The 24,801-nt window shown below is 46.7% G+C and overlaps 1 long non-coding RNA gene across 1 annotated transcript in view; it reads left to right on the forward strand.

The window, feature by feature from the left end:
• LOC139055814 (uncharacterized) overlaps positions 1–24,801 on the forward strand; it is a 136,128-nt gene that overhangs the window by 27,791 nt on the left and 83,536 nt on the right. Inside the window, exon 2 of the long non-coding RNA XR_011511920.1 lies at positions 17,216–17,253. This is a non-coding gene — a long non-coding RNA (uncharacterized lncRNA). The remainder of the gene's footprint in view (positions 1–17,215; positions 17,254–24,801) is intronic.

The raw sequence follows: 24,801 nt of genomic DNA on the forward strand, positions 1-24,801 counted from the left end.
TATTCCTGTCTTCAGCCGTTCATATTCTGTGTTGTATATTGTTAAGTTTTCTTTGATGAGTCCCCCCCTACGTAACGCCCGCATTGGGCCTTTAGGGTATTGAAATAAAATAAATATTGTTGGCTTGGATATGTTTGGCACGAGGCCCAAGTCGGTACCCTGTCTTCTAACGCGTTCTTTTGTTTTCGTCTGTGTCTTGAAGGGACGCGCACCGTAACATGCTGCAATGGTGCTTGCGTTGAGCGTATGTAAGGTGAGAAACGCGGTTCTAAAATGTCTGTTCACTAACTTGTGCAGTAAACCCATGTTTATAGTATTCGCGCAATAGTAAGAGTCACGAGTATGGCAACCGTAACCGCAAGCGTCACGTTATCGTCGTAACTTGTCGCGACAGCGTAGTTGAAATCCACTGACCCTGCCACTAAGAAATACGTGGCGAGGTCTGGCTGATGAATAATTAATTGCGAAGATTGGTTTTCAGTAAACGTTTGTTACCAAGAACGACGGGTGCTTATACTACCGCAAATGACGGATGCTTGGCGGTCACTCCAATCATTTACTCGCCACATCACAGATCTACACTAGAATTCAACTGGTTTCACCAACTCTTGCTAATATTCTCTCGCCCCTAAACTGCGACTTTGCCTGCCACCCGACCTCCAGCTTTTCCTCTTTGTCCCCCACTTCTTTCCCAATCTGCTGAGACGTGCTTCCACTGATGCTTGCTCTTCTTTTTTCTCAATAAATGAAGGCATTCATTCATGCATTCCTATGTTACTGCAGAAAATAGCGTGTCTTTATCTACATAACCACCCTCTCTCTCACCTGGACTCTCCAATCGCAAAACAAAGTTGCGGTGTTGCAAATGGCTGGTCGTCACATATACCATTTTCTAGGAATGGCCAGTAGCACGGCGGGCAATTTTCGGTGGGTGACGAGACAGTATATAGAACACCTTCTCTGCAATATCCACACTCGGTGCTCTGCTTTGTGAGCTACTATTAGCCGCTACTACGAAGTACGAAATGAAAGAAACCTAGCTGGGCTGGTCACGGACAGCTCTTTTTGGATTCGTGATGCGTCGATATAAAATATATATATTTCTTATATAAGCCTAAATGACAGCGATATAAGCGAGGTGAGTTACGCTAGCTCATTGGTTTTGACTAACGACGCTCTTCATGCAGCACTTTCGTCTTATGCGTGTTTGCGAACGGTAATGAAAGACAGGAGGGTAACACACCTTCCTGAAATTATACATTCGGAATAACTCTTTGTTTGACGGTTAGACATATGTTGAGGGCCCCCGATACGAACCACCTGCAAGTCTGTATCAGCTTGCAAAGAGGAACTCAGATTGAACGTTGTCAAGAGGATAGGCTTTCAATTATCATAAAGATATCTTTATTGAAATTCCTTACCATGAGGTGAAAGCCGACTAATAAGCATTTATATTTTCTGTGTTATTAAAACGTCCTGTTAATAAAAGGTTGCTGCGTTTTCCAGCCTCCTAAATTAGGTTATAAAATATAAATTGATGCGGTAAGTGTGTAAACGCAGACGCAAGAAAAAGCCTAGTCCGTTTCCAAGTATTCACTCAATGAAGATGGAGCTCCTCTATACTCTCACATTGTAGGGATGTCAAGAACAAAACACTTCCAAAGAGTGAGTCACGAATATATCTCATTATAAGGTGAGCTTGCGCTGGAAAAGAAAACGCTCAAAGCGCAACGATGGCTGCGCGCAAAGTGCTTCCTCTGATTCCGATCTATGGTTCAAAGCGTCAGTTCATCAGACTGAAATGCTCGTACATTGCAGCGCAATCTCGGGTCCTCAAATGTGACGGCGAATGTAGGCCAGTATTCGCTTCACGCGCGCAATCTGATAAGATAACGCTCTTTCGCTATTGAATCCGTGACAACATACTGGTATTAGAAACACATGCAGGCGCATCTTGAGCTAACTGATAACTTTGGAACTGTGGTTAGACGCTAAAAAAAAAAAATCCCCCCCCCCCCTAAAAAAGGAATACAGTTGCTTTCAATATTGGCTGAAAAATAGTGCTTGTCGTTTAAAAAGGGCCTCCAACACTGCACAGCGGCGCCGACATACAGGAAATTCAAGTGCGAACGATCAAACCAGCGTATCGTGGTTCAATGTATCCCAATAGTCCAGGGGCCAGTTCCACCACGGGTACTGTGTCGAAGCTCATATTTCATGTCAGCATTATATTTGTCACAAAATCACAGTATTTCTTCTTTAGATCTTAACATTAGACAGCTAAAATACATCCAGCGTAAGCCTCATAATATTTCAGTACTTTTCGTTCTAACGTGCACATCCGTGCTGATCCATATGTTACAAAGCATTGAAAATGTACCCAATGCTTTCCTCCAGGCAGCAGTTTTTATTCCTTATGATGCCAGGAAACCGAGCCTGATGCCACCAACGCTCAGGCACTTAATCGGGAGCGCACACAATGTTCTCGCACACCTTGTGGGATGTACCGTAGCGCTGAGGTGCTTCTTGTATAATATATAAGAATCGGTTGTAAAGGCAGTCGTGCAACTTTGGGCACATGTGCTTAAGCTCACGAAGTTGATTTGTGTCAAGATAACCTGTCCAAGCTTTCACACTTACTTTATAAGAAGTCTACAACAGCATCAATATGCCGGCTGCTTTTACCTGCACTAAACAAAACTATTGAAACGATACAAACAATGTTAACATCATTTTATCATTCGAGTGATCAGATTGGTAGTCTCTAGATGCGGAGTAAGTTGAGAAGTTGTTTGCGTAATTAACAAAGCTACGTTAATTAAATTTTCAGTAATGGTTCTTACGTGGCTAAAGAAAATGAGAAGTTTGGAGCCCGTCCTCGAGATTATGCAGCCAATCGAAAAAACATGCTTCTGTAAGAGTCATGCAAACAAAAATTTTTCAAGTAAACGCTCTTGGAAGGCGTAACTGAAGCAGGAAAGGAACATCTGTAAAGCCACAGAAAGAACAGCAGTTCACGACGGGACACAAAGGAGGAACCACACACAAACTGCGCTAACAACTTCAAGCGCTGTTTATGTGATAATGAAGCAGCTAGACCGTCAGTCATTCCTTCCAAACCTGTAAAGTCAACCTGACTACATCTAGCCTTTCGGGATGCTGTCATCAATAGTATGGCCCCGAGAACATATTCCCCGTGGCCTTATAGTCGCCTTCCATTTTTATTCATGCTGTTTTCTCGAAAGCAAGCAGTTTAAAGTTTTGGTGTCAATGCTGCAGTGTAAGTGTGCCGCCGAAAGCTTGCTTGGTCGCAGAAGCGATGCATGACGGAATGATGGTGCAGATTTAGCGCGCCCCTGGCATCAAGACAATGCGCGGCCGCCGAGGGCAGGAAGATAACGAAAGTGAACAGCTTGGTAGCTGCTCACGGAGCCGTGTCGATGGGGACGGTGCCATCATGACGAAATCTGAGCCGGCGATATTGATGGATGCAGCGTTTTTGTTTTCTTTTATTATTTTATTCTTTTATGCGAAGCATATTACGAGGGCTCAACCCAGCTCCTCAGGCGCGGCGGTGACCATGAAATCACGTGACACCGTGACGTCACGACAGAGGAGAAGTGGCTTTGGCTCAACTCTTGCAAGACGGGCTGGGTGGGAATCGAACCAGGGTCTCCGGAGTGTGGGACGGAGACGCTACCACTGAGCCACGAGTACAACGCTTCAAAGCGGTACAAAAGCGCCTCTAGTGAATGCGGTGTTGCCTTAGAAACGCGCTGTTTCTAAGGCGTGCGTCTCTTGCTCAGGCGCACATTTCGTTGCCGCGCCGAACGCTGCTTTGCTCGACGCTCACCGCGTCCAATGCGGGACGCGTAGTCGCTGCCCTGTAGCCCATTGTCTTACACCCCTTGGCGGGTCGACGGGAACGCTGTCGCGTTCCACTCTTGAAGGCGAAGAAGTAATGCATGAGTTGTTTCTTCGTCTAGCCGAACCAAATATAGCCAAGCAACAGCAGTTCACCAGGCTAAACAGTGGTTCAACAACTAAAATAAAGGCTAGTATGCTTCGCATCCTGGGCTTAACCTTACCTAAGCCACAGCCATTTTTTTTTACAGCGAAGTCGTTAAGAGGAAGCTTTAACACGGGCCCTACTCCGACTCGGCCTATTCAAATAGATGTAAAAAGCCGAAACGCTTTTCTTAGATAACCCCTGGACCGATTTTAATGAAATTTGTTGGATTCGGGAGAGAAAGGTAAATTCTAGTGACTATTGGAAGCGGAATTTCTATTTAGGGCCTGAATTCTGGTAAAAGATATTCAACGGGAGAGAAAGGTAAATTCTAGTGACTATTGGAAGCGGAATTTCTATTTAGGGCCTGAATTCTGGTAAAAGATATTCAACAATTCGAAAGTGCGAAAAGTACACAAGCACGAAGTTTACAAATTATTAACTCCAGATCAAGAACTGATATCGCAGTTCTGTAAACAGCATCCATTAGACAATTCCAATATGCCGGTTTATATCTTACGTGAAGTCGTTACGTTGCGAACAAGGGTTGTAGAAAAGCTGTATTTCCATATTACTAAATTTTTTAAGATTCATGCGTAATATATAAATTTTGTCTGCTTTAGAGGTGCTGTTAGATGCAATGTACATAATTTTGATATCAGTTTTCTTTGCCGAAAGAGAGTTGTAAACTTGATGGTTTCGTTTTCTTAAAATTTGCAATTTTGGACAATTTTGAATAAACAAATGATGGCCTAATTCAAGAATTCGAAACCAACAGACACTACATTTTAAGTTCTTGTTTTAAATGCAACAAACCTTGTCAAATTAGATGCACTGGCTGTCGAGAAAAACGAATTCTCCTTTTACATTTATTTAGATAGGACCACCAGAGCTAAAGCTTCCTCTTAAGGGCTACTTTCTCCACTATCGCGTCCGCGTGTAGAGCCAAATCCTGAAGGTAGCGTAATACCGGCCCGACCCGCTGCGGTGGTGAAGCATGCGTTCAGCGCTCCCCATATGTGGGCTGATCCCGAATGTAACGCCATGACGGGGAGACCCGCGGCGGAGATGAAGCAGGCGTTAAGCACTCCCCATACGTGGGCCGATCCCGAAGACAGTGCAATGCGGGGCCGACATACGGTGGTGGTGCAGTTCACCATTAAGGGACCCACATACACAGCTTTGCAGGTCATGTTTCTTCACAGAGTGGAAGGGCGCGGAGGTTTTTTAGTTATCCGCGTTTATCCTGCATGCGTCTGCGATAAAAACAAGAAGCAGGTATGCCTGGAAAATCTAAGGTGGTGGAAGCAGGTGGTAGCGGAGAGGTTAGCATACTCAGCCCCTGCACCGACTTATATCTGCATTGACATGGGTTCGTGGTAGTGATAGCGACCAAAGCTCTACTTTTTCTGCGTACTCTAGTCATTGTGAAACTAAGGATGTGCTTAGCATGCCCAGTCACTGAATGCAAATTGCAGCAGTTACGAGTGGTGGAATCCCGCTGGGGCTGATAGTGAAGAAAGCTTCCTTTCTCTGTCCACTCTCGCGATGGTGAAGCTAAAAATGAGGAGGAGGCCTGACGGACACAACATTGATCGTCACCATAACAGAATGGATGGACGACCTGCGGAAAGGACAAGGCACACGAAGTTTTTAGCACTTAATTTGTCTTACAGTAAAGCGATACAATGGCTAGTATGCCCTCATGGGAATGGTAGACCGAAATGCTTCTCACTGCTAACACTGGACTGATACTAAGAAAATACTCCGTCCGCAGGCACCACGCTACACTGAAATTAGCAAAAGAATGTCAATTTATAAACTGATATTGCCAAGTATCTGGTGTCCTTGTGTGTGTGGAGGGCATAAAGGTCCTGGCAATGAAATGGTAGTATTTTCGTTTTTGCTGCAGTTGCACACAAACAAAATTCTTTGAAGTAATGCGACAGCGATCTACTGGTGGAGAAGACCAATCCACAAATTAAAAATAATTGCTGGTTTCAGATCTTCCAATTTACTTTGCACTTAGCTACCATTTGTTATATTTTTCTTTTTGTGCTCTTATAAAGAAGAAAACTCCACATTACTACAATATCAACAACCGTACACAAAATAGACTGGCTTTGAAGCTGTGACCACGTACCGCACTTTTCTACATTTAGCAGATGTAGTATTGGGCAACACGTTTGAGCAAAATGATTAGGTTTTCGGTCAAAGCACTGTGACAGGCGGGAAAAACTCGTTGTCATGCCCGGTCGAAACAATACCATCTGAAATCTTATTTACTTATATTCATTTTTGAAAAATCACTATAACCGTTTATACATTTGCTTCGTATGAGTTATATACTAGCTTGCCTCGTCAATCTCAAAAATCTATTCTCTTTTCGGGAGACCGCCTTCGTGAAAAACGACGCAACATGACAGTAAAACATCCAGCAAGGCTCTATCCAATGATTGGCGAAATATTGCGCTGAGAGCGTGTCGACTAGCGTGCGAGTGAAAGTTGAATTATGATAGTTGTCAGCTTGTGTTGCCTCTAGCACGAGCGAGTAGTGTTAGCAATGACATTGATGTGAAAATGGTCAGCTAAGTCTGCGATTTGTTCATGTGATCTCCGCATTGAACGTCGCAGTTGTCACGATGAGAGTACTTCTGTGACATTATCAGCCCAGTGGGCTGGGAAGGCTCGAGTGGTAGCTCACCTTGAGGAGTATTAGGTAACAATTATTAATATACATACTTTGTGATGATGAAAAAGATGCAGAAACACCACTGGGGTTGTCTAACTATTCGTAAACAGGCCCCCCAAATTTCAATTGGCCCACCCCCAAACATTAGATAGGCCCACCCCCAAATTTCAAGTTGGCACATCCTCAAATTAAATTTGGCCCACCCCCTAATTTTAAGTCGGCCACGCCCGATTTTTTTCCGCCCAGCCTTAAACTTGGAGTTGGCCCATCCCCAATTTCAATTGGGCCACCCCGAATTTTCAAGTTGGTCCACCCACGAATTTCCATAAATCGTCCCCCAAAATTCCAGTCGACGCACCCCAAAATTTAGGTTGGCCCACCCTCATATCGCCCCCAAGTTCAGATTGACCGACCCCGAGATTGCCCCCACATTTAGGTAGGACCAACCCCATATCACCCCCAAATACAGATTGGCCCACCTCCACAACACCGCCAAATTTATATTGGCCCACTCCAATACCACCTGCAAATCGAGGTTGACCCACCCCCATACCAGCCCAAAACTAATGCTGGCCCACCCCTCGATCACCTCAAATTTAGGATGGCCCACCGCAAATCATACCCCAATATAGGTTAGTTTACCCATCACCTTCCCTCCCTCCCCCCCCCCCAATTCAGCTTGGCCCAGCCAAACATCACCTCCATGGTTAGGTTGGCGCGTCCCCATGTTACCTTCAAATTTAGGTTGGCCCACCCCCATATCATCCTCAAATCCAGGTTGGCCCACCCCCATATCAGCCCCAAACTTAGCCTGGCCCACCCGTCTATCACCTCAAATTTAGGATGGCCCACCGCAAATCACTCCCAAATTTAGGTTAGCCCCCCTAACCCCCCCCCCCCCCTCGATTCAGCTTGGCCCAGCCCCATATCACGCCCATGGTTAGGGTGGCCCACCCTCCATATCACCCCCAAATTTAGGTTCTCCAACCCCCATATCATCCCCAAATCCAGGCTGGCCCACCCCTATATTCCGCCAAACTTAGGCTTACCCACCCCTATATCACCTCAAATTTAGCTTGGGCCACCCCCATATCAGCCTCAAATTCAGCTTGGCTCACTACCATTTCACCCCAAATTTAGGTAGGGCCACTCCCATATCACTGCTAAATTCACCTTGGCCCCAATTTATGCTGATGCCACTTCCAATTTCAGGTTGGTCACCCCAAACCTTTTTATGAAGACTTATATATTTATATGGGAAATGCGTCAAGCTTTTGGCGTTACAGATACGATATTGCACGATTTTGCTACCAAATTGCAGGGGTACTCGACAAAGAATGCTGCGCATTAAAAGCAAATGCACCGAACGAAGGACATTTATTCAAATGGCTTTTTACGGCCACACCTACGGATTGATACCACTTGGCTGTAGGGAACACATTAACAGTAGCTACTAATCCAGACGCTGCACATCTCCTAGTTGGTGCATTTCTTATTTGGATGAATATTTAGAAATAATTAACGTTCGGGCAGCGACTCAGCCTAGCAGACCCTTTGTTCCACACGAATGTTGCATAGGAATGGCACTGGCCACCGGGTAACATTGTGGCACAGCTGGACGTCATTCGCTCGGAGTGTGTGCCATTAAGGACAGCCGAAAGTCGAAGAAAACCGACCTTCCAGAAGATCGCAATAAGAATAGCCATCTTGTTCTTGCAGGTTCCACGCTACAAAGCACGAAAGTTTTTTTTTTCATAACACAAAGCCATGCGCAAGCTTCTAGTTAGGTTGTCCAATGAATAAAACCTTCATAAAAGCGATGACTTAACAAATGAACACGATACTGCTACGTTTTATGAAGGAAAAATAGAAAGCATAATATTTCAAGAGCACCACTGGAAAACCAGAACCGAAAGCAATTCTTGAGTTTTGTGTTTATGCCATTTGGTAGGAGACTATAAGCCCTATGCGGCTTTCAAAAAATGCGCTGCTGAAAAACCAAAACCGAAAGCAAATCTTGGGTTTTGTCATTCTGCCATCTAGTGAGAGACTACAGAACTAGGTCCTATGCTGCTTTAAAAAAAAAGAAACGCTGCGAAGGGGGAATCGAACCACGGCCGCTGTGATGCGGGACGAAAGGTGCTCGCTATTCTACCACTCGGCCACGGCTACCGAGGGTTCGCCGGGTGGTACGCTCATGTTTTTATAGATACTACGGCAATTTTCACGACAGTGTTACAAAAATCGCTTTCGGGAACAGTCTTACGCCATATATGGAGAGTCGAGAGAGGCATAAATCGAAAGCTGAGTCTCCGGACTACATACGCTGCACTGCGTATTACGATAGACGGGATAGTTTTATTACAGTCATCGTTCTTGCCTCAAAAATTGAGCACAAATTTTCTTTGTTTCCATAGGCTTCCATTGCTAAAACTTTAACTGCTGTGGGAACAAACTTTTTACGTGCCATAGAGTGATCACTGCATTTGGCTCGTGTGGACTGTCTTCCAGAACACGTTTGTCACCTGCGTTTTTCAATAATCGGCCTGCAGCTTTTGTTATTCGCAAAAAACTCGCTCGTTCCATTGAAAACGCGCTAGCTTCGTGCCGGGCCCGCTTGGGGCGCTAGTTGGTACGTGTCCAGAAAAGCTGGATATGGCAGCCCCGGCGATAAAAGACAAAGCTTTGCCCACCGCCACAGACACCTGGATTCTAACTCCTGCATCAACGGCAATCTCTGCAGTTGAAGACCACACGCGCCAACCACTAAGCTAGTGAGCAACATTGGAGCTTGTGCTCCAACTTGTGCAAGATTTCAACAATGGTTTGTGCGCCATGAAAAAAATAAGACCGTGAGAGTGATGGAGTCCGTGTTTGTGTACAGGGGGTGACAGTAGGCATTATACTGTACCGGACAAAGACGACGATGTGCGCATCTGAAAGTGGAATTTCTTCTGGAGAGAGTAACGGTGTTCACTGCGAGAACCTGCTGCTTTCACTGTAAACTCATTCGCAGTCGGAGCAATTGCTGGTGTCCACCTTCTTCTTTTTTTCTCGAGTTCATGTTCATGCAGTACTAGCCATAGAGAAAAGTGTACTGGTGATTAGTAGTGCATGGCGCTCCCAAAGTTAAGACATTCAAGGAGCCCCCCCCCCCCCTTTAAGAATAACAAGATTACAACAGGATGATAGCATTCAGCGGTTCGATGTAGTGCGAAACCTAATGCAGGAGAATATATTAAATCTCAAAAGCAAGTACCATTGGACGCAGGGGTAAAGTGTCGCTGTCATGTAAATGGGTGGCACACTAAACTAATCGTATGATTAACATATAAGCAAGCATACTGTTGAGCAACGCAGTATTTCTTCAATATTTCTAATGCTTTGGTAAACGTCAACAATTTGCGGGTAAGATTTATGAAACAGCGAATAATGCGCTTCTAGAATGAATAAAGCGCAAACGACAATTTTAAGTATCAGGTGGCGAGTGAATAGTGTTGTGAAGGGATAGCCCACACTACTCCAAAAGAAAACATGAAGATGTTGGATAATGTATATCAAACACGACAAAGCGCCTTTTAAAAGTAAGCGCACTAATTAATCACGTACGCGTAAAGCAAACTGTAACAATAATGCGGTTTCCTTCTTTTTTTCTTTTAAAGTGGTGTCTATCACAATGCAAGTCGATAATGCTTCTTCTCATACCTTAAGGGAGGGCACCGTTTCTATGTAGATAAGATGTCACGAAGCTATCTCATAAGAGACATGTTGTGATTCCTTAATTTTCTGGCCGGGAAGGTAAACCATTTGTCCACCATCCTTCAACAATTAAAATTTTAATTAAGGTGTGAAGGACGAACTCCGAATGGGCTCCGGCTCTTGGAACACCTCACAGCTGATCTTTTGTTTCTACAACGTGCTTACCACCACCAGTCGACGGATCTTAACGGGTGAAACCTTTTGAGACCAAGATCTACCAGATCCGGTGAGACCTCGGCCCTTGGACATTTCGAGGCGAGCAGGCCGCAGCGCTAGGCCTAACGTAGGCGCCGCGATTACGGCGTGACAGCATCGCGTGCCGCCCATGCCCACTGCACTGCTACCGCGACGATGGCTGCCCGAGACCCCCTGCCTGCTGCAGCATTGGACGAAACCACACCAGCCGCCCCTATGGATCAAGAACCGACTCCAGACAACGAAGACGGGACTTGGTTTCTCGTGGCCCGAAAGCGCAAGAAACAGGTTCAAGCTACGTCGAGCTTGCCACCCAACACCGAACCCGCACAGCAGGACCACCCACATCTGAGATTGCGCAATAAGAGCTCGCAGCTGCCCCCGCTACCGATCGACGACTTGAAAGTGGTCTTCCGACCGAGAGATGGACTGAATCTCGGTGAGTGGCCGCAGCACTCTATAGCCAGAGCTATAGGCACAGCGGCTCAATTAAACGAGAGCACGCTCCACCAGCTAACCATCCGCATACGCCGGGAGCAGAACGTCGCAGTGGTCAGCACACCGGACGAAGAACTAGCGGCAAGACTACAGCTGATCAAGTCTATATGCCTGGAAAACAAGCAGTACGAGGTTCAGGCCTATGTGGCTGCTCCGGATGCTTCCTGCAAAGGAGTCATCTCCGGCATAGAGAAGAACACAACGCCGACAACGCTGATGACAAATATCCGATCACCGATGGCTCAGGTCCTGCATGCAAGAATGATGGGAAATTCAGCCACGGCCATCATCACGTTCTCTGGCATTAGGGTTCCCCGGTACATCTACTATTACGGAGCAGAATACCGGTGCTACATTCATAAACCCCGACAGCAGCTGTGCAGCGTGTGCCTCTCCACGGGTCATCGAGCGGATGTTTGCCCAACCCCGGATAAACCCCGGTGTGCTGCGTGCGGAACTTCCAACCCCTCCGAAGGACATGATTGCACGCTGAAATGTTTTCATTGTGGTGGTGAGCACCCCGCCACTGACTCTCGATGTCCTGTAAGGCAACGCAAACCCTTTAACAAGAGGCACGTGTTCCGAGGGCAGCAGAAAACGGTGGAGCAACCACTCCAGCACGACAAGCAGTCCAGAAAGGTAACGACATTCAACGGCGCGGCACCTGCGACTACTGATGCAACACGTGGTCGTCCTCGCTACCAATCCCGGGAACACAGCCAGTCCCAAAGTCGCAGTAGGTCCAGGGTCCGCAGGCCGTCTAAGGACCAGAAGCACCCACGTGGTCGAAGCCGATCTGGGAGCCGCAGCCTGACGCAGCAGACACAGCCACCGAAGGAACCTCAGGCCGCGTGGACGAAAACGCCCGACCATCACACCAGGAAGGCAACAGCGGTGAGTTGGTCAGCGCAGTTTCCCCCTCTTTCCTCCGCTCTTCCTTCACCTCCGTCCGCACAGCAAGCAAACAAACAAAACAAACTGTCTCCCACAGCGACGCTTTCACTCACCCAGACACACACACTCGCACCTGAGAAACTCCCTCACAATTCCTGCACCAAACCAGAAGTGCGCGAAATGATAGAGGAAATGGCGACTATTTTAAGAGCGGAGATGCAAAAAATGAAGGAAGAGATCATGGCTGATGTCAAGCACATGCTACAACAGGTCATGCAACAAGCCATGACTGACATGAAACAGTTCATCAGTGCAACTTTTAGCTCAACTTTCAGCCATCAAAACGATTCACTTCCACATGACACTAACGCCACTAGAGAACCAAGAAGGTCACACCCTTATACCCGCCCGGCTCGTACAACAACACCTGCCCTCACTAGCGAGGCGGTATCAACCAATCATGGCCAGGAAACCTAAGAGGCGCACTACCACCACCTTCCGGGTGTGGCAATGGAATTGTAGAGGGTACCGAAGGAAGAAGGGTTCCCTCACACAGTTCCTAGCCACACGTCCTCACCCACCAGACGTTATAGCACTTCAAGAAGTACATTGCACTCCCACACTCACTGGATACAATGCATACACTGACAAGCATGACACCACCAAACAACCACTTGCTGCCACCCTTGTGTCCAAACAAATCACAGTGATAGAGCACACGCTCGACAGCTCCCACATTCCGCATGTGCTCTTAGAAATTGTACCTAGGAATCGATATGAAACCAGCTTGTTTTTACTTAATATCTACAGTGCACCCAAATCGCGACGAGACGACTTCGGGCAACTTTTTTCGGCCGCCAGTAAACAAGCCAAAAAATTGATTGTTCTGGGAGATTTCAATGCGTCCCACCCGGCCTGAGGGTACCAAACAGAAACACCAAAAGGCCGCCGTCTAGCCCACGCCATGAACCTTCATCAATTCACTCTGCTGACAGAACCTGACACACCTACCAGAACGGGCAACAGCGTAAGCAGGGATACCTGCCCTGACCTAACAATGGTCAAGGGGTTAACTCAATGCTCCTGGGACAACCTAATGGAGACTCTGGGCAGTGACCACAGCATTCTAGCCACAGAAGTCCAACTGGTAGCCATACGCACCCCAGAACGTTCAATTAAAATAACCAACTGGGACACTTTCCGGCGCAACAGAACCAAATCTGAACAACACGACCCGCCATCTCTACGCGAGTGGACACAACAGCTACAAGCAGATTTTAAAGCAGCCACCAAGCAACTTACTGCAACAACGGAGACACCGGATGTGGACAGACATCTGCTCCATCTCTGGAAGGCTCGAAGAGGCCTGACCAAACGATGGAAGAGGCAGAGGCACAACCGTAGGCTGAAACAAAGAATCGCCCGGATCACAGCAGAAGCTGAAGAATACGCCACCAGCCTCACTAATAGCAATTGGCACAACCTCTGCGACCGCCTTAATGGCACACTAAGTAGTTCCAAAACGTGGTCCCTCCTCAGAGCATTACTCAACCCAACGCACACAAGAACGCACACAACGAACACAGTCCGCACTATCATCCACAAAGAACAAATGGATGACACTGCAACAAAGATACTGCAACAAACTGGACACTGCAACAAAGATACATTGCTACAGGCCACCGACCGGAGTACAAAGACTATCCACACGAGGAAGAAACCCAATTGGACGGCGATATTACAGAGACAGAAGTGAGGGCAGCCCTACACGGCATAAGACGAAACACAGCGCCCGGAGCAGACGGCATTCACTATGCACTCCTACGCAACCTCGACGACCAGGCCATACGGCAACTCACTGTATACTACAACGACAATTGGAAAAACGGAACGCTTCCACAGGAATGGCGACACGCCGATATCACCTTAATTCCGAAACCCGGGAAACCGCTGTCCCTCCAAAATCTCAGACCCATTTCCCTAACTTCGTGTGTGGGCAAGCTCTTCGAGCACGTAGTTCTAAATCGCCTCCAGCCTCACCTTGAAGCGAACCAATTCTTTCCCAATACCTTATTCGGCTATCGTCCAGGTCTGTCTGCGCAGGACATACTCCTACAACTTAAGGAGGATGTTGTGGATAGTCCAAGTAAAGCTCAAACAAGAGCCATTCTGGCGTTGGACCTCAAAGGAGCCTTTGATAACGTCTCACATGACCTCATTCTAAACAACCTTGCATTCTCCCGATGCGGAAAGCGCATCTATGATTATGTCCGAGCCTTTTTATCGGACCGAACAGCCACCATCGGCCTAGGTGATATTCGGTCGGATATCATAAAACTTTCCGGCAGAGGGACTCCCCAGGGTTCGGTTCTCTCACCCACCCTGTTCAACGTGGCAATGGCAAAGCTACCACCACTCCTCGACAAACTTCCGAACGTGCAGCACGCCCTGTACGCCGATGATATTACAATCTGGGTAACCACAGGGTCAGACGGCGCCATTCAAGACGCACTACAGGAAGCCGTCAATATAGTTCAAGAGTATGCAACAGCCGGAGGACTCACATGCGCAGCTGAGAAGTCGGAGCTCCTGCTTGTATTTAAAAAATGGAACAGGACCGATATTCCACCAGCCATCACATTGCATCTCAGTGGCAACGTTATTCCAAGGGTAGACAGACTACGTGTACTTGGCCTTCACATACAACACAACGGGAAGGCCACACATACCCTACACGTGCTCCGCCAACAACTTACCCAAATAACGCACATGATAAAGCGCATTACAAACCGCCGACAAGGACTGAAAGAAAAAGACGTACTCCAAATTGTGCAAGCCCTCATAATCAGCCGATTAACCTACCACCTCCCCTATCATAATCTGACTCAGACTGAGATGCACCAGATGGACATCCTCCTCCGTACGGCACTAAAGGCAGCGCTCGGACTACCCCAACATGCGTCTACGCAGCTGCTACTACGACTGGGAGTGCACAACACCATCCGCGAACTAGTTGAAGGTCATCTGAACAGCCAATTGCAACGTCTGCAACGAACAATGCAAGGGTGCCACATTCTATCCCGGCTAGGATACCAAACACCGAGAGAACCACAACAGGAAAACCGCACACTTCTTCCGCTTAGCATTCGCAACAAAATTCACGTGGCCCCAATTCCCCGGAATATGCACCCTGACCGTCATAAAGGTCGACGAAAGGCAAGAGCACAAGCCCTGGCTCGCCTATTTGGCGATGACACATCAAACACTCCAGTCCTATACACCGACGTGGCCCGCTACCCACGGAAACGTGCCCTATGTCTAGTCGTACTAGATAGTGCAGACATTCTGAGAGCTTCGGCCACGCTCAACACTGTGGACAGTAGCACGGCGGAAGAGGCTGCTATTGCCCTAGCCATCGTACACGCTTCAACCATGCCGGCACCGGATGGACCTATCACAGTGGTCACTGATTCTCAGACCGCCTGCAGGACTTTGGCACAAGGGAGGGTGACACCCTACACACACCGCATCCTTACATCATTACACCCCACAGCGTTACACAGGGTGCGTATCGTCTGGACGCCTGGACACGCCTCTCTCCATGGTAATGAACGCGCTAATGCGGTAGCCCGAGAGCTCGCTAACCGGGCGCCATTGGAAGAGCTGTCCAACCCAGACGACGCACCGACAGAACCACTGAACTACACTGAAACTCTACAATATTACAGAGATACCAGGAGACACTTCCCTGCACCACATAATTCCCTTAATCGAGAAGATGCCGTTGCGTGGCGACAGCTTCAAACTAATTCATTTCCCTGCCTCTTTTATCTTCACCTCTTCCACCCCACACAATATCCCTCATACTGTCCCTATTGTGGAGCAAAGCCCACAATATATCATTGCACCTGGGAGTGCCCACATCCTCCGGGCTACTCCCGTATTCCTTCACCTTCACCTTCCTCCTGGGAGACTGCGCTGACCAGCTCAGACCCGCAAGAGCAGCGACGGCTGATCCGGCGGGCACGCGGAGTGGCGCGGGCCAATGGGGCCCTGAACTAAGGGCTCCACCCTGCGAGGAAGTCGCCCAATCTGATGACAAATAAATGTTTTCTCTCTCTCTCTCTTTAATTAAAATCTGAAGCTTTACATGCCAAAACCACGATCTGAATATGAGTCACGCCGTAGTGGGGGGCTCCAGATTGATTTTGGCCACATGGGGTTCATTAACGTACACCTGAATTACGGTTTTACACAGTGCTACGAGTGATGCTATAGCGATGTATTTGCAATAAGGGGGTGTGATTTTCTTGCAAAAAGCAGTTGTGAATCTTCATCGACAGTCCTTAGGGTGCGAAAATTGGAATTTGCATCATGCGACCGCATGTCTGCATCATGCGGCGGCGACGGCATGTCGCATCATGCATCATTAAAGATATCTGCATCATGCGACTGCTCTTCTTTTCAGTTCTGTGGCGCCCAAGTATATTCTAAGACTAATAAAAAGCGACCCATAACGTTACAAATAGCGATGTTCTTTTCAGTCTTATTATTCCTCTAGAAATAAACATTTGTGAATAACTTGGTACAGCCGACCAAGTGAAGAAACTTTGAAGCCTACATGAAATGAACAGAGGGTCTTCAAATGTCACAGCAATAGATAAGGAGGGGTTGGTGAGGCTGTGGAATGAGAACTACTATTTCTCTCCATTACTGCGTTGACCCCATTAAGCGAGGGCATCGCTGTTTCTTCTATTCTCCACCACCGCGATATTTATGGTTATGTTACATGTGTAAACACTGGCGCGACCATTAAAGCCCAACACTATCCGCTGGGAGCAATGTCGAGGTTGCTCCAATTATTAATTAATTTAAATTAACGTGTTCTTATGAATTGCCCTATTCATCATTTACGAAGGTCTGCTTTGAGATGTACATACGTTGAACGATAGTGATAACCGTCCTTTTGCTGCATAAAAAACGCTTGGACCATGGCATGATCGAAAAGCGTGAACAGGAGCTCTGAAAGTTTTAATGCGTTTCTTAACGGACAGAGAATTGTGTCGTAATATTGACGCCTATATTTATACTTTTCTTCGATTATTATATTCATGTTTTCATTTACCTGTTCATTTCCTTGTTCATTCATTATTTCATGTACTTTCCAGCACGGCTTGTGTTTATTACCCACTTCTGTATTCATTGTGTAAGTATCAATGCTCCTCTGCATTAGTGATTTATACTTTTTATTGGGGACTTTTTAAGCACCATGTGCAACATTGTACAAAGTCTCTTGTTGCGCCCATCACATCGCTCATGGATTCAAGTGCGTCTAGGCTAAGCGCACTTGATTGTATGTCTGTGTGTCTGTGAGTTCTTATTTGTTAATTTCCTCGTGTCATTTCTGTATATTCATTGGGCAATCAACCGTTGTGCAAAAGCCGGCGAATAAGGTTGCAAATGTTTTCATCGTCATTAGAGAATTTAGCCAAGCTTTTCAAAGATGTGACATATCGTAAGAAGATAAAATCAATGCCTTACTTTTGGCGGTCATGTTCAGAAACCGAATATTTCTTTTGTTTTTGTAATGAGGCATATGATTTACCTAGTTAAAATCAGTTATACGAAGCACTAAGTGCTCCTTGCGTGAGGTGTTCTATGAAAAGCCACAGATCGAGCCACATGCTGTATCTCTACTGGTAGTGCAGCTGGAACGTGTGCGCCATGTGTGCGTAATATTTCCTTGCGAGTAAGATGTTTTCCAGCGCCTTCCACTCTCTTTCCCAACGCTTCTTTATCGTCACCACTATGCGCTAAAGCTGCTATCAGACCACTGTCCGACATTCTGAGTCAGCTAACTTTTTTCATACTTCACAGCCTTCCTATAGAGTAAAAAACAAAAGGTCAACACAAACGCTCACTCACGTAAGCACTTATTTGCATCGGTTGTTCCTTAACATGCTTTACAAGTTTTATTGCGATAGCAATTATATGGACACTCCAGGCGAATTTCTACCGTCGTCAATGTCGCCGGCGTCGCCATGAGGTTGCGTATAAAGTCCAACTGCGATAAGGTCGCAGCCGCGCGTCGTGTGCCGTAGGTGCGAGGGAAACCACGCCAGGGTTGAGCCGAGAAGGGTTGCTGGGGCGTGGTCTGTTCGCGTGCGCAAGGGCGAAGGTGGAGAGGGTGCGCGCCGACTTTTCCCGTAAGCAAGGACGGGGCGGAGAGGTGAGATGCGAGTGTGCTAGGAGGAGAGGGGAAGGGGGGGGGGGCGGGGTGGCCCGCGTCTCCGCTTCTACTGTGGCCGCGGCTGCGAATGTGCCGCTGCGCGCATCCTATCGTGGAGGCAATCTGCGGTAGGTTCGAAGGCTAATCGAAGCCAGATATTAGCTGACGGCTTCGTGTGCGCTGTGTTCTTGCGCGCCTGGTTCGCGTTGAAGCGAGAGGCAGCCACGAAAGGGAATTCGCTCGTCGCTGCTGTCGCTCTTCATCACGCCAGCGTTTTCTCAGCGAGTGTCTGCGGTCATCGAGTTAGACCTGTTCATATTTGCTTGTGCGCGCGGGACACTGTGCTTGTTAATTTAGTTAGTGAGCGAATGGTTACAACAGTTTATACAGCTGATAAATCTACTGACCTTAATTACTGCGTAAAGCTGCCTAACAATTTTCTGTCGCAATGAATGCTTCGCCTTTCGGGCAAAACTGCGACGTTTTTCAATACGTTCACCTTATAAATTAAAGTTTTCGTAACTTACGTATGCCTGCATCTTGCGCTGAGCCATTTCATTTTTCAATCTATTTACCTTGCCGTGCATCTTGCAAAGTGGCAGATCCCTGCGACAACAACGATGTAATTCGATAGAACCGGCCGGTTCGATAAAATCCGCGCCAGTGACTGAGCGAAGAAAGACCGGATCGAAAATGAAATGAATGGCTAATTACCACCGCTGAACTAACTCGGTAAGCAGTGCTACCAAAACCGCTGTTTGTAATCACCTTCGGTATAGTGTAATTTCTCGTATTATTACGATATCATTCATTTTAAAGAGGCCCTGCTCCACCCCTCAGGCTGCGGATAGCATACGCTGCTGCAAACATCTCGGCCAAGTTTTGCTGTCGTGCGCGGCGCGTGGCGCTCCCAAGCGGAGTGTCCGAAGTCTTCTTTCCCACAAACGCTCTTTTCTGAAGCTTTATTTTGTAATCTAGCCGATTCTCATACACGGCTGCTATTGGCCAATAGCTGACATTAATCAAGAAGTCTGTTTGGATCAGTGCGCTTCTTCGCATTGTTACTGTGTATATTAATTGAAGCATTTTAATAGCCAAACTGAAGTAAGCGAAAATCTGCTTCCAGGTTTCGATAATAATTAAGTACTTCCGGAAGAAGCCGACTATCGTCTGCTCACGCTCGGCCGCGGCCACTCGCGTAGGAATTAAACGTTCGTCACTCTGCTTATCGGTGTCGTACCGCCAGTTCTCGGTAATTTCGACTAGTTTTGAGCAGTCCGCGTCGAATCATGTGAAACTTAAGGTCAGGCCACACGTATGCTTGCCAGCGCTGCGCTTACTCCTGGCCGCTCCAGGTTAGACGCCTTGGCAGACATCGCTTCGTGATGAGATCACTTCAAAATGCGCACGTTGGATGTGGCTACTATCCGTCGGTCAAACTGGTGCAGGACAAAGCACCGCGTAGCACAACCAAACAGGAGCATATATGACCTCGACAGTCCACTCTAACCCTGTCGGGAACAAAGCAAACGCTGCATCTATCTAATGTCTACTACGTAGCGTAGATACCGCGGCCGCCGCGGTGTGCCACGACGAACCCGCTAGCTTTGCGCACTGCAGCCCACTGATAACAGCCGGGTTTTGGTTACGTTTGGCGCGTCTTACACGCCAAAATATGAAATAGTCGTGTCTATACGAACATCCAAAGTCAAGTTTGAACTGCGCGCCACGGTGACGTTCAGAAGGCGAAGCGTTGTGGGCACACCCCACCCGCCGTAGCCTTCGCAGTGCAAATCGCTCAAGAACGGGCGTAAGCACCGCGAGTTTGATTGCCAATAACTCCGCTTCTCCTGAAGGCATTGAAGAACTTTCTGCGGCAAAGTACTTCTGAAATAATCTATAGTTTAACTTCAAATGCCTTTCTCGGCTTTGAAAAAAAGTTGTTCAGGGCCCGTTCAACACTCTCTTTCATAATGTTATGACTGGAGAAAAGTGAAGCCCTTGCATAGAACCCTATTCTTTCACCTTATATAGCGACGAACAACGCTCCTTTCTCATTGCAAAAGAATATAATCGATGCAAGTTCACATTCGCTTTCGCATGGCTGACACACCTTTTTAGCGCTCCTTCATAACCTAAAGACAGCGATACGAATTATGATTCAACTTTTTATTTTACTGTGCTAAGGATGAAGAGAAACAGTGCGCGCGTTAAAAGCATATCGGGCGAACAAATCCATACCCTCTATATATTGCGGCAGCCCTCGAAATAAAGACCTGACAGGAACTGCGCTACTGACAGAGCAGCAATAGACCTCTCAAGAATTGGAAATCAGAAAAGGTGCTTCTAGGATAAAATGGAAATTGAACAGGGAGAGTATTGTTCTCTTTTCTGTGGAAACTGATCAATGCGCAAATTACGTTCCTCGACGGCTGATGGATGTTCGTACAAAATGTGCCTACAGGAATGTTCCTGTACCTTTCACTAATAGCATTCAATGTCGGAAATATTAATTTTACTTTGGTTTAGGCTCTCCAGGGCCCTAAAACATTTCTGCTCGTTCCCGTTAGGTGTGTCTGTTTGTGTGAGGGGGTTGCACGGACGTATGTGCGTCAGAAAGAGGCAGGAGGGAAGGGGAGAGAGGGAGTTCTAAAGGAAGCCTATCACCTTTGTTCAGTGGTTTCTCATTGCGCTTGTCTAGTGAAGCTTCCTGAATGCAGTAAAACTTCATTGGCACCAATTAACCAATATGTCAGGCGTATGTCGCGATTAAATAAAATGCGGAAAATTCATAAGAACTTTTGGTACCCTTTACAAAAGGTGGAAAGAGCATGCAAAATTAAACTGTGACTATAGCTATTCACATCACGTTTGCCCAAATGAAAATTAGCTCTGAAGATTCATCGCTCACTCTGCAAATGAATGTATTACTGTTAACTGGGATAGCTTGTTTTTATGTAGGTTTTATTTTCACTGTTAATCCCTTTGTAAATATCAGCATAGCACTAGGTGACAATTAAGGTTGGGGTGAATATGTTAACTTATAGGAACGTGAGCGCCATTCGGTATGCTTATTCAACGACGCCTAGTATTCATGATAGTGGGTGAAATACACTACGTGAGCACAGCAGAATCCATGCGCATGGTCGTGAATTGGATGTGGTTCGATCACCGTGGTCACAAACAAAAGCGACAAATTTATTTTCTCAAAGCGTGTTAACACCAAAGAGGACAGGTGGTCACCCGTAACGATAATCAATAAGATTTCCGACTATATGACTGCGAAATGGCGAGGGTGCGCTACTGTTTTACGTCTCTTGCGGTGTATCAGTTTTTACCTATACACCCTTTTCACGGCGATCCCGTGGGTGCTGCCATCGTAGATGAGGAGCCCGTGGACAACACGCAGTATTGGCCACAGCTTCAGAGGACATGTAAGCGCTTTCTGAGCTCATTACGATTCGTCCAAACGGTGCAAGTAGCGTATACCGCGCTTAAACAGGATCAATGTCCAATTAAACAGGGATCAATGTCCTTTGCTCTTCGTTCTTTATTTGTAAATCAATTCGTAGCAGTGACTTGTCGTATTTCTGACACAGTAACGTTTGTCAGTGTGGTCGCCTTTTGATTTATTTTCTGCTAATTGCTCGCGGATATGTTCATTAGCGGTGAACTTGTTATTGCCAAGAACAATACTTGTAACTTAGATGTTCTGTACATTCCAATAGCTTGTACCAAAAACGTATTATCGCGACTCACTTGCTTACTCTCTGTATCGTCACGAAGGGTGAGCTTTGGGCATTTGTGTGTTGTTGGTGCAGCCGTCAGCCATGCTTCGGCGCATCCATTCAACAGTGCGCCCATTCACTTGATCTTGATATGTGGGCCATGGAGCTTGTGTATAAGTTGCGGTGGCTGTGTGTAGATCTCGTGCGAGAAACTTATTATGCCAGGAATTGGCGCTACTTCCTTAATATTCAAACTAAAGTTTTCCAGAAAAAATTAAGTTTTCCATCCATCCTTAATATTCAATTTGTAACGAGCGGTACTCACTCTTGCCGACGTTACGGGGTGAAAGTGCTTTGTTCGGATGTTATCGACACGATGCTTGCGGATGAGTTAACTTTTTTATGCTGGAGCAAGGATGTGCATCTCGCACGTCCTTCCAGGTGCCTTAAGCGGCCAATCGCGCGGCAATTTTGCGTGTATTCGCGGGCGTCTTCCACGATCGGAAAAACACTTTTATGAAGCGCGTATTGCGCAGCGGAAAGCTGTATCGGGAGTTTCTTATGATGCTCTACAATTTTCCTTTTTACACTTTTCGTCTTATTGTAATACTTGATAAGTATCATCATCATCATCAGCCTAGTAACGCCCACTGCAGGGCAAAGGCCTCTCCCATACTTCTCCAACTACCCCGGTCATGTACTAATTGTGGCCATGTTGTCCCTGCAAACGTCTTGATGTCATCCGCCCACCTAACTTTCTGCCGCCCCCTGCTACGCTTCCCTTCCCTTGGAATCCAGTCCGTAACCCTTAATGACCATGGGTTGTCTCCCCTCCTCATTACATGTCCGGCCCATGTCCATTTCTTTTTCTTTATTTCAACTAAGATGTCATTTACCCGCGTTTGTTGCCTCACCCAATCTGCTCTTTTCTTATCCCTTAACGTTACACCGATCATTCTTCTTTCCATAGCTCGTTGCGTCGTCCTCAATTTCAGCAGAACCCTTTTCGTAAGCCTCAAGGTTTCTGCTCCATATGTGAGTACTGGTAACACACAGTTGTTATACACTTTGCTTTTGAGGGATAGTGGCAACCTGCTGTTCATGATTTGAGAATGCTTGCCAAACGCACCCCAGCCCATTCTCATTCTTCTGGTTATTTCAGTCTCATGATCCGGATCCGTGGTCATTACCTGCCCTAAGTAGATGTATTCCCTTACCACTTCTAGTGCCTCGCTACCTATCGTAAACTGCTGTTCTCTTCCGAGACTGTTAAACATTACTTTAGTTTTCTGCAGGTTAATTTTCAGACCCACCCTTCTGCTTTGCCTCTCCAGGTCAGTGAGCATGCATTGCAATTGGTCTCCTGAGTTACTAAACAAGGCAATATGATCAGCGAATCGCAAGTTGCTAAGGTATTCGCCATCAACTTTTATCCCCCATTCTTCCCACTCCAGGTCTCTGAATACCTCCTGTAAACATGCGGTGAATAGCATTGGAGAGATCGTATCTCCTTGTCTGACGCCTTTCTTTAATGGGATTTTGTTGCTTTCTTTGTGGAGGACTACGGTGGCTGTCGAGCCGCTATAGATATCTTCCAGTATTTTTACGTATGGCTCATCTACACCCTGATTGCGTAATGCCTCCATGACTGCTGAGGTTTCGACTGAATCAAACGCTTTCTCGTAATCAATGAAAGCTATATATAAGGGTTGGTTATATTCTGCACATTTTTCTATCACCTGATTGCTAGTGTGAATATGGTCTACTGTTGAGTAGCCTTTACGGAATCCTGCCTGGTCCTTTGGTTGACAGAAGTCTAAAGTGTTCCTGATTCTATTTGCGATTACCTTAGTAAATACTTTGTAGGCGACGGACAGTAAGCTGATCGGTCTATAATTTTTCAAGTCCTTGGCGTCCCCTTTCTTATGGATTAGGATTATGTTAGCGTTCTTCCAAGATTCCGGTACGCTCGAGGTTATGAGGCATTGCGTATACAGGGTGGCCAGTTTCTCTAGAACAATCTGACCACCATCCCTCAACAAATCTGCTGTTACCTGATCCTCCCCAGCTGCCTTCCCCCTTTGCATAGCTCCTAAGGCTTTCTTTACTTCTTCTGGCGTTACCTGCGGGATATCGAATTCCTCTAGGCTATTCTCGCTTCCACGATCGTCGTGGGTGCCACTGGTACTATATAAATCTCTGTAGAACTCCTCAGCCACTTGAACTATCTCATCCATATTAGTAACGATATTGCCGGCTTTGTCTCTCACCGCACACGTCTGATTCTTGCCTATTCCTAGTTTCTTCTTCACTGTTTTTAGGCTTCCTCCGTTCCTGAGAGCCTGTTCAATTCTATCCATATTATAGTTCCTGATGTCCGCTCTCTTAAGCTTGTTGATTAACTTAGAAAGTTCTGCCAGTTCTATTCTAGCTGTACGGTTAGAGGCTTACATACATTGGCGTTTCTTGATCAGATCTTTTGTCTCCTGCGATAGCTTACAGGTTTCCTGTCTAACGGCTTTACCACCGACTTCTATTGCGCACTCCTTAATGATACCCATGAGATTGTCGTTCATTGCTTCAACACTAAGGTCCTCTTCCTGAGTTAAAGCCGAATACCTGTTCTGTAGCTTGATGCGGAATTCCTCTAGTTTTCCTCTTAGCGCTAACTCATTGATTGGCTTCTTGTGTACCAGTTTCTTCCGTTGCCTCCTCAAGTCTAGGCTAATTCGAGTTCTTACCATCCTATGGTCGCTGCAGCGTACCTTGCCGAGCACGTCTACATCTTGTATGATGC

Source organism: Dermacentor albipictus, chromosome 1 (genome assembly GCF_038994185.2).
Source record: "Dermacentor albipictus isolate Rhodes 1998 colony chromosome 1, USDA_Dalb.pri_finalv2, whole genome shotgun sequence".
Classification (NCBI taxonomy): Eukaryota; Metazoa; Arthropoda; class Arachnida; order Ixodida; family Ixodidae; genus Dermacentor; species Dermacentor albipictus.